The sequence below is a fragment of the Eriocheir sinensis genome, chromosome 36 (assembly GCF_024679095.1).
Source record: "Eriocheir sinensis breed Jianghai 21 chromosome 36, ASM2467909v1, whole genome shotgun sequence".
Classification (NCBI taxonomy): Eukaryota; Metazoa; Arthropoda; class Malacostraca; order Decapoda; family Varunidae; genus Eriocheir; species Eriocheir sinensis.
The window spans coordinates 3,232,799-3,248,434 of record NC_066544.1 but is presented as its reverse complement, the minus strand read 5'-3'; positions in this window follow the sequence as shown (position 1 = coordinate 3,248,434).

Below are 15,636 nucleotides of genomic sequence, written 5' to 3'. Positions count from 1 at the left end.
CCTCTTGACTTTCTATTGTAAAGGTAAGAAAGACATTGTATAGTAATCTGTTCCCTGATGAATGATGATGACTGTAGTAGCTGAGATGGTGATGATAGTTCATTGGATGATGTCATGATGAAATGATGTAATAGTGATTAGTGGTGATGGTGACCAGTGTCATAGTAATAGGCTAATTTGTTGGAAAGTTAATCGCTGTAGGTGTAGGCTTGTGCTGATAGGAAAGTAGTAGTCTAGTAGTACAGTAAAGTGATAGTAATGGTGGTGAAAGTAATAGCAAGATGGTAATGTTAAAAAAAATAATGACGATCATATAGCAGTAACAGGGAAATAATTATGAAAATAATTGATGATGCTGAATTGCTGATCTGGTGATGCTGGTGATAGTAATATTAATAATAATGGTGACAAGTATTATGAGTGTGATAGTAGAAGGCATATTTTATTGATAGTGGTGAGTAGTACTCATGATACTACCATACTATCATCTTTCTTTGTCTATCTGCCCCTCTCTTTGTCTGTCTGTCTGTCTGTCATTCTGTCTCCTACCTACCCCCTCATTTCTTCGACGTTCTCTCTGTCTGTCTGTCTGTCTCTGTGTGTGTCATTATGTCCCTCCCTCTCTTCTCCTTTTTTCCTTCTTTCGACCCACACCCTCTCTTCATCCTTTGCCCTCACACTATTCCCTCTCTCCATTTCCCTTCCCGCCCTTCCTGTTTATCCGTCTGTATGTATAGCACCACTCCCCCAGTCCCCACCACCTACTGTACCACCCCTTCTCCCTCCCCCTCTGCCTACCCGTTTAGCCTACATCCACCCCTCTCTCTCTCTCTCTCTCTCTCTCTCTCTCTCTCTCTCTCTCTCTCTCTCTCTCTCTCTCTCAATAAATGACAACAGCACGATGCTAGTGTTTTTCTTTTCAACCAAAGCTTACTGTTGGACGCTGAGTAATTATAATTGTAATTATAATTGACTGTCTCCTGTAGTAATTGTAATTGTAATTGTAATTGAACTTCACATGCGTAATTGTAATTATAATTGCAATTTAAAGTTTTAATAATGTAATTGTAATTGTAATAGTAATTAAGATTTTGAATTGTAATTACTCCAACCCTGGTGTGAAGGCGCTAGCTGCCAGCGTGCCAGGGGCCACAGCCGGTTGAGGAGTGAGAGGCGCAAGCATATGCCAGGAGCCGCGGCAGTCGCTAGATGCCAGCGAGCCGGGGGCCACAGCGAGTTGAAAAGTTAGGGGCGCTAGCATGTGCCAGGAGCCGCGGCAGTCCGTGAGAGTAAAACGAACTGCGTGTACTATAGGCGCTGGCACGTGCCAGGGGCCTCTGTGGCTCGGGGAGTGAACCAGTGTTCAAAAAGGCACTGTAACACAACACTATATGCTTAGTAGGTAACACTGTGACACTAACTGTTGCTGGGGACGTGCTGCACTGAACTGTTGCTGGCAGTGCTGCCACTCTTGATTTTATAAAAAACCAAGAATCATCGGTAAAATACTCCAAGATGAACTAAAAAAAACCAAGATGGCCGTATATATATTAAAACTCAAAATACAAACTCTTTCTTACCTTAATATGCATACACCTGAAGTGGGGGTTCCTCATCACTGTCGTCATCATCAGGGTCAGGTGAATGCAGAGTTGCCATTTCCACTTTTGAGCACATATCCTTGTAGCGCTGATGGCATTTTCCAGTTTTCAAGTCGCTAAGCAGTACTTTTGATGGCTTCCAGTCATAACAAGATACCCCCTGTCTAGCGATGGCCTGTTTCGCAAGCATTCTGTTTGCCACAGTGTTGGATAAGAGGCTATTTGACTGCTTCGTCTTTATTAAGTTGATTTTAGAAAACATTCGTTCGACTGAAGCAGATGAATGTGGTAGCGCCAAGAGATCTCTCATGAATACAGCAAGATTAGGAAATTTTGTTTTATTGTTCGCATCCTTTACTTGGAGTAGCTCTTGCCAGAAAGAAGTTGGTAACTGGTTCAAGCTTTGGAGGCTACCCTTGAACCACAACAGAGACTCCCATTCATCTTGTAAATCATCCAAGTTTGCCTCATTCACGAGTGTAGGGAAGTGAACAGCTAATTTTGCGATAAATTTCGGTTTTCGTTGTGGAGATAATGCAACTTTTGGGTCAATGATATGAAGCTGGGCCAGGACACCATTTTCGTCCAAAGGAAATCTCTTTCTTATTTGAGCACATAGTTCCACTAGAAATCCCCGACAGTCAGCAAGAAACTTTCTCTTTGATTCACCAAGCGGTTCTTTCAGTAGCAAAGCACTGCATCTTCCGCCAACATTTACGTCATCTACACCAAGGTACAGTGAGGAGTTGTGAGGATTAATGTCTGATAGTTTTCGTGATTCAAGCACCTCATTTTTAAGAAACATACTTAGGATGTTTCGATACTCGTCAGAGATTGAGGAGTACAGGCTGCTGAGCCTGAAGGACTCAGCCTGAAACTCTTTGTTCATTCTATCCACTTTTCCTAGGATATAATTCAGGAACAAAAGCATGTGTTTAGTGCCCTTCCTTGACATTGTCTTATAAATTTGAGATGCTCCATCTTCATCTGAAGCAGACTCTGTCTGAAAGAACAGCAGGAGGGCATCCCACTGCTCCAAAACTCTGGATATCACTTGACCTCGAGATAACCAGCGGGTCTGCGAGAGTTTAATCATCTTGTGTTTGGGGCTATGCACGACTTCTTGAATCAGTCTGAACTGATGTTGTCGCTTGCTACTTCGAGAAAAGTAGCAGCAAACGTTCTTCAAAAATGATTCAAGGTAGGAAGGCAAGTGGATACATGCATGGCTAGCACAAAGGGCGAAAGAATGGCATACGCAACCAAGGATATATACAGAGGGTACGTCTTCCTTCAAGCGTGCCTGGAATCCATTGTGAACACCCATCATTGCCGAGCAATTGTCACTTGCGAAGCCAATGATATTTGTAAGTGGAATATTTTTACTTTGGAATAGTTCTTTCACAACCTTGTACAGACCCTCTGCACTTGCATCTTCCACTTCTATTATGTCCAATAGGGCGTCTGTCACCTGACATTTCTTCTTATCGTAGAACCGTACCATTACTGCAAGAATCTGCGTCACCGATACATCAGTGCTCTCATCGATCATAAGGGAAAACTTGTTCTCTCTACAGATTTCCACTATTTCTTGGCGTTCTTCCCAAGCTAGTCCATATTGCATCACATATGAAGCTTTTGTTTTCTTCATTGTCATTTTCTTAACTGTATCACATTCAGGAAACATTTTTTTCATCACTTCAATTAGATGATCCGCCTGCGAAAAAGGCATGCCGTGTTCTGCCATGAACGCTGATAACAGCAGCTCAGCATTGTGCACTTTATCTTGTGGATCTTCCACTTGCTTCCTTGTGAAACATTTAATACTCAGACTTTTTTTCTTTGCTTCAAAGTTTTTCATATGTTTAGATGTTTCCTTATGTGCCATTAATCCTGACTTGTTGCAATTTTTCAGCTTGCTATCACATACTGTGCAATATACAACAAATCGGTCATCAGGATCAGATTTTATCCAGTCTTTTAACTCAGGGTCATTTAACCACTCACTTTTAAAAGCTTGATTATACCAAACTTTTGGTCTCTTCTTAGGTGGTGTTTTTTCACCACTCTCTGAGTCACTCATTTTCAAGTCTTTAACACTTTCACTACTTTAAGACGAGTTGTACTGGCACATTGAACACTGAAAAGTATCAAATACGTTATTAAAATTCAAGCGGCAGTATTTCGTTATCTTTTTTTTTTCCACAATTATTTTTATATTGAATATCAGACAGACTAGTTTATTATTTCCTCTTAATCACTGAACTTTCTAAATGCCCCTAAACAAGCTTCATATTTTAAAATCAGATTTCCATCCAACTGATACAACACTCACCAAACACTGAGAAGGATGTGGGGCATTTCTAGTCACTCTGACTTACTCAATAAACTCGTTAATTTACCTTTAAAAACACTACACAACCTCAAATTCGATGGCGCACGGAGCACTAACAAGCAACAAACACACACGCGTAGGTAAACACATAATCAGTCTCCCAACACCCATCTTTCTTCACCCATCCAGACTCATGTCCTTCCCTACACACACACACACACACACACACACACACACACACACACTTGCTTCCCCACTCATCCCTACACATGCACACTCACATTATATTCTCCCAACCCCTTAAAAAAATAAATAAACATATGCACACGCCTATGGTTACTTTTGTTCCTGGTAAGCACAAGCAGGTATTTTACTGTCCTCAGAGCAAACTGTCTGCATAATCTGATCCTTCACCGTAATTATAAAACAAAGGTGGTTTCACTTTATCAGTTTCACGACACTCACGCAACAAGAAGCCTATGGTTACTTTTGTTCCTGGTAAGCACAAGCAGGTATTTTACTGTCCTCAGAGCAAACTGTCTGCATAATCTGATCCTTCACCGCAATTATAAAACAAACGTGGTTTCACTTTATCAGTTTCACGACACTCACGCTACAAGAACCTCAAGGTAATCCGTTAGCACACCACCCACACCAGACTGACAGACACTGACGAACCAGCCGACGCAGACAATGCGGCGCCTGTATTCTGACGAGAATGGTACGTGTAGTATGACAAAGCGATGTTTCGCGCCCGTATTCTGACAAGTATGGTTCGTGTAAAACAAGAAGGCCAAAACGCTGCGCACTGTTATTCTGACGAGTTACACATGAGTTACGTGAGTAACGTGACGATGAACGAGATAAATACATAAAAGAACAGGAACGGCAAATCAGTTGGGAAAATTTGTCTAACATAATATTCGAACAATCCTACGGAAACAGTTTAGTCAGGTCTGACTCCGTTTGGCTCAGCAGAGGTGTCCGAATCTCAAACCCAACGACTTCAGTCGACAATATAGTACATTTATAATTTACACTGACGAAAATATGTAATGTTATTTACATAAATATTGTTTTTTTTCCTATTATTATCACTATGTATACGTATTTTATTTCATTAAATATCTGATACTGGAGGAAATGGGGAAAAATACATGAATTTCATTGCCATGACCAAAAAACCAAGATTTCCTGAATTTAACTGAAAAAAATCCAAGACTCCAAGCTTGGAGCAGAAAAACCAAGATCTAGTAGAAAAATCCAAGGAGTGGCAGCACTGGTTGCTGGACACACTGGACTATATATGAGGATCCACAGGAGAGTAAGGTAATCCAAGAGGGCGGTGGTAGATCCAGGAGGCGGTGGTTAATCCAGGGGGCAGCTAGTAATCCCAGTGGGGTGTCACACTGTGTTTGCGTGTCTCTGAGTTTGTATGGTGTGTGGTGGCGTATACACTGAGTCTGTATGGCGTGTACACCGAGTCTGTGTGTGGCGTGTACACTTAGTGTGTGGCACTGTGTCTCAGTAATGTGTCGCACTGTGTTTGAGTGTTCACTGAGTCTTGTCTGTGTGTCACACGGTGTGCGTGTCTCAGTCGCCGGACCAGCGGGAAGGCAGGAAGGAGGAGGGGTGGGGGTGGGTGGGTGAGCGCCGGGAGAAGCACCATGGGGCACAGAAGATGCCTGGAGAAGGGGCACAAAGGATATCTGGAGGAGGCGCACAGAGGGTGCCTGGAGGAGGCGCACAGAGGGTGCCTGGAGGAGGCGCACAGAGGGTGCCTGGAAGAGGCGCACAGAGGGTGCCTGAAAGAGGCGCACAGAGGGTGCCTGGAAGAGGCGCACAGAGGGTGCCTGGAAGAGGCGCACAGAGGGTGCCTGGAAGAGGCGCACAGAGGGTGCCTGGAAGAGGCGCACAGAGGGTGCCTGGAAGAGGCGCACAGAGGGTGCCTGGAGGAGACGCAGAAGGCGTCTGGAGGAGGGCACAAAGGATGCCTAGAGGAGACGCAGAAGGCGTCTGGAGGAGGGCACAGAGGGTGCCTGGAGAAGGCGCCTGGGGGAGGGCGGCGGAGAACCCTGAAGGTGGCAACTACGCCTACGGCGTAATGCTTCTCCCGACCTGAGTGCTCAGCCTCACGAGCCCCGAGCGGAGGTGAGGATTTTTGCACAAAACATACACAGCTCATTACGACAAGGACAACACATAGGATAGGTGTTTGTTTGTGTATGCGTTTGTGTGAATGTTGTTTGTGTAGGTTAACATTTAAGTGTTGGTGTATGTGTGGAACAATGTGTAAAAGTGGACAACAAGAAGACATAGACGGACAGTCAAAGGTAAACGAGTACAAGAAAAGTTAACGATGAAGACGCGACACGGACTGAGACAAGTACTGGCGATGAACATTTAACATGAAAACACTGATAATCTAAGTCTGTGTTTACAGCGCCCCTATTTCTTATGTCACTGAGGGGAAGGAGCACGGAATTCGAGCGGTGACTGCTACACGTTCATCTCCACTGTGATATGAATCTGTGATATGGAGTAAAGACCTTTGGTACTGATGTTAATTGCTCCCATTTTGTTTCTTACCAGACTCCTATATGTGCAACTAAAGGTACAAATGTGTATTTACTTTGGTTTCACGGATAGGGTAAGGTAATTGAGGTAGAGAATGATTATTTTTATACACAATATAATGGAGCTTGGGAATAATCACATGACTTAGTCATTCACGTGCTTTTAATTTCATTAACCTGTGGTATGAACAGTACAGCTTCATTTAGCACATAAGTTATTACAGTACATAGGATAAGTCTTCTAAATGTGAAAAAGAGCGCAAAATAATTTTGAATGGTGAAGAAATGGAGGTTAATGAGTATAAGTACCTTGGATTATTAATAAACACCCGTCCAGACGAGGGGCAGTTGCCCGCCGTGCAAACACTGTTACCAGATATCATACTGCTTCAACTGTTTTGATGGTGGGAGCGAAGATGACATCCGAAGCGGGAAAACTACGGGCAAATCAGCCAAGGGCCCTTGCCCGTGGGCGAGGCAATGCCTGCTGGCTTGATGATTGGTATAAAGAGAGCATGTTGCCAGACACACGAAGTTAACCTGCGAAACTCCCTTGCAGTCAGTTTCAGATTTCCACTATACACTTGACGGGAGAACATGTCTGTCCCGTGTGGCAAAGAACAGGTATGGTCAAGGGTAATTGACCTATATAGACAGCACCCTTGCTGTAGCCCATGTTGTGCTACTCTCAGTCCGGTTGTGCTATCGGCCGCTGCCTGCCGTGGAGTGCCCGGTCTGCTATGGGCGCCTGGCAGTGGCAAAAACCCTCCCCAACTGTTCGACCTGGTAACCCTGCTAAACAACGGGCAGTGCCCGGCGGGCAACTGCCCCTCGTGTGGACACAAGTTTGCCCGCCAGTCTTTGCCCGGTGAACGGAGTAGGGACTGTGCATGGCACACAGTAACATCTGGTAGCACTGTTTGTTGCCAGATATGTTTCCTTTGTTTCTGTGCTTATGACGTCAACCCGCTGCTTAGTATGATATGGTAAGTGTTTGCACGGCGGGCAACTGCCCCTCGTCTGGACGGGCCTAAACTAATTATGTGTAAGCATGGTGGTACGGAGGGAGAGACAAGAGAACGGTGGTAGGGTCTTTGGGACGTATCGTGAATGGCAGAAGTGTGAGCATGGAGGTAAAGAGGGGTTTGAGAAATACAGTAATAGTGCAGGCAGTGGAGATGAGTTATTTGAGAAGTGCTTGAGGTGTGACTAGAATGGATAGAATGAGCAATGAAAGTGTGTATGAGCGTTTTGGAATAGGTCACGGGTTTAAGGGGAAGAAGTGTAGAGTGATGGAAGAAGTGAAGCGACAGACTTTAAAGTGGTTTGATCACATGGAGCGAACAGAGGAGAGTAAGATGACCAGGTCTATGATATGTGAGTGAGATAGAGGGAGGCAATGTTAGAGGACACCCTCCAATGAAATGGAGAGATGGGATGCAAGAGTACGTTAGGGAGAGGGGTGAAAGATCCTTGAGAAATTTTGAGCAGGCAAGAAGGGAGTGTCTGGATGGAGATGGAAACTCTTCTGCCGTGGCCATCCCCTGGTGGGAGCTCCTAGGAGGAGGCGTCGATGACATGATGGTGATGAGGATAAGTCCTACCTCTTAAATTCCACCGCCACATTGCCTCTCTATCATCTATTGATATTTTCACACTGACTGCCCTTCTGAACTTGCTAATTGCATGACCCCCCCCCCCCCCTTCGTGCGGCCCCGCTGCACACGACTTCTTACTCAAACTCATCCCATTACTGTCCAAATAAATTCCTTATGCAAGAGTTAACCAGCAGCATCTTTACTCTTTCATCCCTTACGCTGGTAAACTCTGGAGCAATCTTCCTTCATCTGTATTTCCTCCTGCCTACAACTACGCTTGCTATTTTGAGCAATTTTACGCGCTTTATTTTTGTTTGTGTATATAACATTGTTCATTGACAGTAAAAAGGAATATTTTGACAAGTTTTCGTGTTTCTAAAGAGATTTGAAATGGCCTTTCTGGACATGTGTACGCATTCCAACAAGTCATTATACAAGGTAGGTTACTTTCTTCTAGGTAATTACTCCTTGATTCTATAATCAGTAAGGCATGTAGAATTGTAAATTACGTTTCAGAGTACATAATCTGAAATGAAAAGTGATCGTCGGAAGCTTCGTAGTATTATGTTGAACATTGAAAACTACGGGCGTTGTAAACACACCCTTGATGCGAGCGGTGTTGCCTAATGCGCATCAAACCATTTTGTTGTACTTACATTTTTTTGTTTGTTTTTTGTGATGTAAAGAAGTACTTATACATTACTCACGCTTTAGGGTTGTGAGAAGTGTTTTATAATGAAAAGAATAACGGCTATAAAAAAAATTCCTTTTCCTGGTATGACATTGTTAGCCCTGAGACGGACAAAAATAAGAGGAGGAACACTCTAGGGTAGCAACGCTTCCATTCCTCACACACACACACACACACACACACATATATATATATATATATATATATATATATATATATATATATATATATATATATATATATATATATATATATATATATATATATATATATATATAGATATATAGATATATATATATATATATATATATATATATATATATATATATATATATCAAATGATTTGTATTCTTTTTATTTTACATTTTAAGGGGCGAATAAACAAATAAAAATACAAAATAATACAACCTGGCAATACAACCTGGCATCAACCCTATCTATGACAACGGACGACACTGTACGTGTTAAAAAAAAAGTAACAATAGAAAATCGTAATGATAGGAAAAAGTAATCACACATTACGCAGTGATCCACATGCTTCTAATTTGATTAACCTGTGGTATGAACAGTACAGCTTCAGTTAGCACTACAGTTATTACAGTACATAGGATAAATAATTACAGTCGTAAATACAGAAAGGTAATCACACAAGTCATTCATATGCATCTAATATGATTGAAGGGATACTTTAGGTAATATGTAAAAGATTCAAGAAAAAAGATCTTGGGAATAACAAAACCTTCATAATATATTTTGTTTTTTCCTATCGAGTTGTTGTGCCTTTGCCGATAAATTGACTACCTCACTGCTGGGGTTCATCAGAATGTTATTTCCTTGAAATGGGATTTAGTTTTACCAGCAGTGGGCACCTTCCCATTCCTCCATAAACATTCCTCGCCAACCTGGATCACTAATCAATATCCGCACCCCCTGGCACGTACGAACGAAGGTACTGATGTAGTTACTATGAAAGAGGTGAAGTTAATAACTCTGCCCAGTGCATGGTGTGTGGAAAGTGGTGCCAAAGGAGTAAAGGGTAAATAGCTTCTTTGTATGTGAGGCCGGTTATGCTATACGAGCAACAAGTTGGAGAGAATGACAAGGAGCCCAGAGTGCAGAATGCTGAGATATATGGGGTAATATTAAGGCGCGAACTGTTATCTCACGTCAGGTCCGGTGTACCGTTGCCTGCGTTCTCCAGTTGATTGAAGTGGTTGAGACAACACAATAGCCTTTTAGTTAAGTGATGTGTGGCCGAGCGGTAGCCGTTATAAGTTCACTTTAGTTAACTTTAGTTCTCTCTCTCAGGTTAATACAAATACCAAATGTATTTTAACTATATTAAGTTGTATACAAGGTTTACAGTTTACGTGAGCGAGACGCACGAAATCAGAGACAGCCACACCGCTGCAGGGCGCGGAGCGGCAGAGCACCGCTCGCCTGCCCGTCACCCGTCTTCTTTCCCTTCTCTCGTCTTCACCGCGTTGTTCGCCCGTTTTATTTGCTTGTTGTTTGTCCGGAAGGGTGTGGGTTCCGGTTGATGACGGCTGATGAAAGTCATCATTTGCTGATCCTAGTGTCAGTTCATAACAGCTTCCCACGGCCAAAAGCACGACGTGTTGTTAAACATCCTGTTGTGCGACACCGACCGGGTGTCGCCACACGTACAGTCATACATACACGTGTACATTATAATATACACATTACAGCGTCTTGCGGTGGGAATCGAGTCCTCTGGATCACCACGTACACACATTCTGAAACACAAGGTTAAGGAACACGTTAAATGGCTACTGTGCATGTTTGAGGTGAGTTATATTATATGAAGCTGAGAAATCGCCAACAAGTAAAGAGTTGGAGAGGATGATAAGGAGTCAAGAGACAATTAGACAATTAGGGTATCAAACTAGGTGAAGTTAGGGTTGACTAAAGATCTAGGCAGCATGTTGGTAACCCTCTGCCACGTGTCAATGGCTGAAAACTTTCAGCGTCTTGCAATGGCAGTCGAGTCCTCTGGATCGCCACGTAGACACGCTGATCACTCGGCCACCGGTGCACCATACACAAGCTGCAGGTGTAAGCTTATATTAATTACAGATATTAATAATAATTGCCATATAAAGTAAAATCAAGAAGGACGAGCATGTGGTCATTATAGTTTCTTTTGTTTTTATGCCTCCGACTGTGAGTTCTTCATATTTACATTTGAAAGCAGTCTATTAATAACTGCAAGGTCTACATATATGTCTACCTATAATCAGGAAAAGTTTCTAATAATTTCCTGCCTGACAACTTGACCAGGAAACTGTCTGTTGTTTCTCACAGTCTGAACTGGTACTTCTTGCACAAAATCACCAACATAGGGAATACGGCGATCCACACAGTTGTGCAGGAGCATACAAGAAGTCGCAATCTTCACAGTCTTCTTGGGGTCATACTGCAAACTTCCTCCTGACACATGCAGGCACCTGAACCTTGACTTGAGGATCCCAAACGTCCGTTCGACAACGCGTCTTGTCCTTAGATGACTGGTTGTATCGTTCCTCCCCAGGTGTTTTCGGGCGTGCACTGGGGTCATCAGGAATGGCTCCAGAGGATACCCACTGTCTCCTGTGAAATGGAAAATTCATTAATCCATTATCCATTTAGCGTAGGAAAAATTTGAGGATGAGTAGCTGCTCCTTGGTGTTGTCCATAATGCTAAAAAATTGCAGTGATATATTATTATTTTTGTATTGATGGTAACCCAGCTGTGGCTGGCTGATTATAATCACTAAGAAAGTTGTTGAACTGCCAGACCCTCATAATAATGGACCCCACTACCATTTACTGTTGACATTATGTATAGACGAGCTTGGTCAGTAACATGCTGTGGCATTGACATAGTAGTGTTATGTGAGGCAGTCTTACCATTATGAAATGCATGAAAACTATCTTAAAAATTGTAATGCCATATGCAGTTCTACCAAGAGTTTTGTTATCATAACAATATGACATGTATGGAAGGTTAACATTCATTAACATGTAATCACAAGATATAAATATATAATTATTAGGTTTCTTCTATGCAGGCAAAATTCTGAACATATAGGCATGTGGTAGGAAAGCAAAGGTAATTTGATAGAATTACATGGAATATATAAGAAAACTTACCTATCAAAAGAGCATCCCCAAAATGACCAGCAAGGAAACGCTGCTTAAAGGGGCAGTGGCTCCATATATAGGCATCATGTGTGCTCCCTGGGTAATAGGCGGCGTAGCTGATGATCTTGTTGTTGGTGTCACACACAGCCTGTACATTGTAACGGGTTACCGGGGGGCGTTTAAAGGGCGTTGATTAAGACTTCAGCTTCCTTAAGGCGAATATATTCGTAGCCTATATGTACAAGGAGCGTCGTAGCGAGAGCGACTGCCGTTGTGTGTCAGTCGGACTCTCGTGAAGGAGTCACGAGTTACAGGTTGGAAAATAATTGTTACAATTGGTCACGTACGTCAAGGTGACCTCCACGCACTATGAAATGCGATGTATACAAACTGAGACTGTAAACACTGACGGACGACATTCCTATAAGGTGGCGTGATCTATGTCGTGGGTTTTTTCCGTTGACAATTGTATGCCTAATTCGTGGTGATATTAAATAATAATAATAATACATTGATATCCTACTATAACATTGCTCGGTCACCTACCAGTGATCGCGACCTCGCGATATACAAAAATCTAAATAGCAGTCTAGTTACCATGAACATACATAGTGAGAGTTTGTCAAGCAGACTGCCTATGATACAATTACATCAAAACAATGGCTATGTAAGAACATATGTGTCGGCATAATATAAATAGAGAGAGGTAAAACACAACGTGTGTGACATGAAACATAAGTAATCTTTCAAAAGATAAATATAAGGACACAAGTAGAAGAAGCTATCAACTGGCATAGTTACAGACAATGAAACGTTCATCTAGTTCCTAAAAAAAAAAATACAGTAGTGAAACATACAGTAGTGACACATAGTACAATGTTAAGTCTTGGAGCAGGGGAATGCCAGGGTTCTGTCCTCTGACTTGCTTGAGAAAAGGAAAAACTACCTTGCCAGTGGCCTCCCTGCATCCGGTCGCCGTGTCTGCACAACCAAATAATCGTGCAGGACAGAGTTCCTCCTAATAAGGTATCACATGACGACAAGACTGACGAACATCAGAAACATTGGTACAAAAAATCCAGGGTATAAGTAGGGAAGATGCAGGTATTCAGGCAGCGTTTCCTCCAGGGTTTCCGCAAACTCCGTTTTGTTTGCGAAAGACAATGAATTAAGGGAATTAGTCACATAAGAGATGCTGGAGAAGTTAATGTTATCGAGAGACCGTAGAGGAAACACTCGATGGGAAATATTGGCCGTGAAAACCAGACGGATCCGGGACGGGTACGTTGTTATGTTAGTGGAGCGGATATAGCATGCTTCCGCTATGGCATAGTGACCAGTAACCCGTTGATAAGTGGTACCCTCCGGGCAGATGACTGATACATAGAAGGACTGAGGGAAATAGAAATAATGCAGACCCTGAAAGTTCTTATGGAAAACAGGTGTTGGTGGTAGCTGCTTGTAAGGGCACAGGGAAAGAGCGTCAGACGCGTTCACGCGGGTGAGGGCGATCTCGCATACCCCTCCCCGAACTGGTAGGAAGGCAAAGAGAGACGCAGAGCAATAGAATCGCCCGAAGACCGTCTCCTTGCAATATTGCAAGAGTGAGTAGCTACCCGTTGAATACAGAGCGAAATCCTTCGCGATTAGAACAAGAGACGGGGACGTGTCCAGGGCTAACACACTGTCCTAAGCTGAAAAAGGGAACGGGACAGTTTCGTGTGCCTCAAACACGTCCGCCGTCTGAAATGGAACATGAATGATTATGGCATCGGGGGTGAGGCTGGACTCAATCAAGGGGTAAAAATATTGACTCATGTCTGGGTTGAATAAAGGTGTGAGGTTATAATTTTGATACCCGATATGGACAGTCGTTCTCAAATCGTGTATAGGGAACAAGGCAGGTGTGACTCTACCGTGCGCTGCATCAACCATGTTGTTAATAACCTGCTGATTTGCCGTTGCGACAAAATTAATGACGTTTTCCAATACATGCAAGGCCTGATCTAGGAGGAGAAACTGATTCACCTGGTCGATCTGTTTGATAACTATGTTGATAACCTCTACCATCTTATTTGTTTGCTCTAGCAGTTCCTCAATGTGAGTATGCAACCGCGCAAGTTTTCTACAATTGGCGTTGATCACCCTGCGATTTCGGGCAGCAAAGGAAAGTACATGAGCGTAGTGGTCCCGCAAATCGCGTACGTCCTCGTCGGTTGCCGTACCGAAGAGGAACTTTGAGGCGGACCCAACGATGTTGAGCAACCCCCTCTTTACCCGAGAGTGAAATGAGTGAAAACTATAATCCATGTCTACCTCATCAACTTTTCCCCGTAAGAACAGAATCCTATCCTCCAGTAGTTGAAAAAGATTCAGAGAGTTGGTACTAGAAGGTGCCTTTGATTCCCTAGTCTTGGTAGCCCGTATGGCGTCTGCCATGCCGAGTAGTTTTTCTGAGACTATCCTGATTGTGTCAGTGGTGTTGGTCAAGGAAGTATATGGATATTTTACGAGGAGCACATCTTCTATGAGGAAGACCTCTCCTATGTGTGCCGTGAGGGCGCCAGGCTTCAGGTGGATGGGTGTCGTTGCAAGCAGGGAGCCGAGGGACAACAAGATGATCAGAAAACGCAACGTCATGATCTGAAAGTGGTGGGAATGAAGTATTTAAACCCGTGGTCTCAAGTTATAGCTATGGGCGGTGGGATTATCTTGTTGAACATTTGACTCTGAGGGGGAATTACCAATATCAAGGTCCAAAGGTGAGGGAATTACTTTCAGACGATCACTGTGAACTTCTAGACTGACTCCACTATTCGACTCGAGAACCTCGAACCGATTTCCCCTGACATTCCGAACAACTCGGTAAGGACCCACAAATTTAGCCCCCAGTTTCGAACTCCTTTCCGCTTGCTTAATCATGACTGTGTCACCCTCTTTTAATTCCACCGGGACGGCCTGTTTGTGTTGTTTTGACATCATTTCAACCTTCGTAGCTTTTAACGTATACCTAACTTCTGAGTGTATCTTGGAAAACATATGCATCTGCTGTTGTACGTACCTATCAATGTTGTAGAGAGGTTGTTGTGGTTTTGTTAGGAAGTCGTACGGAAGACGTTTCTCCACCCCATATAAGATGTAGTAGGGAGACTTCCCCGTAGAGTCGTTTACCGACGTATTTATGGAAGCAGCTATATGCGATAGCCAATCCTCCCAGTTATCGTGGAGATCGTTCACGATAGGCCTGAGGACCTGTAAGATTTTCCTATTAGCCCTCTCCGCCAACCCATTAGCAGCTGGGTGGTAAGCTGAGATGAAGGATTGCGTGATGTTAAACTGAGCGCATATTTCGCTCAATACTGTGTTCCTAAAATCGGTGCCATTGTCACTTAAAAGAATTCGAGGAGACGAATGTGGACACAACACGTGAGTCACGAGGGCATGGGCCACGCGTGTGGCTGTCTTGTCCTTGAGAGGCGCTACAACTAGAAACCTAGAGAACTGGTCGACGCACACCAATAAGTAGCGCGAACCATGTTGGCTCTGGGGGAGCTGTAATAAGTCTATATTAACAACATCCCAAGGCGCCTCTGGTATTGGGTATTGCAACATAGGTGCTGGCCCTTTTACGGACCCCTTGTGCTTAGCACAAACGACGCAATGTGCGACATGTTTTTCTACTTCAACCCGT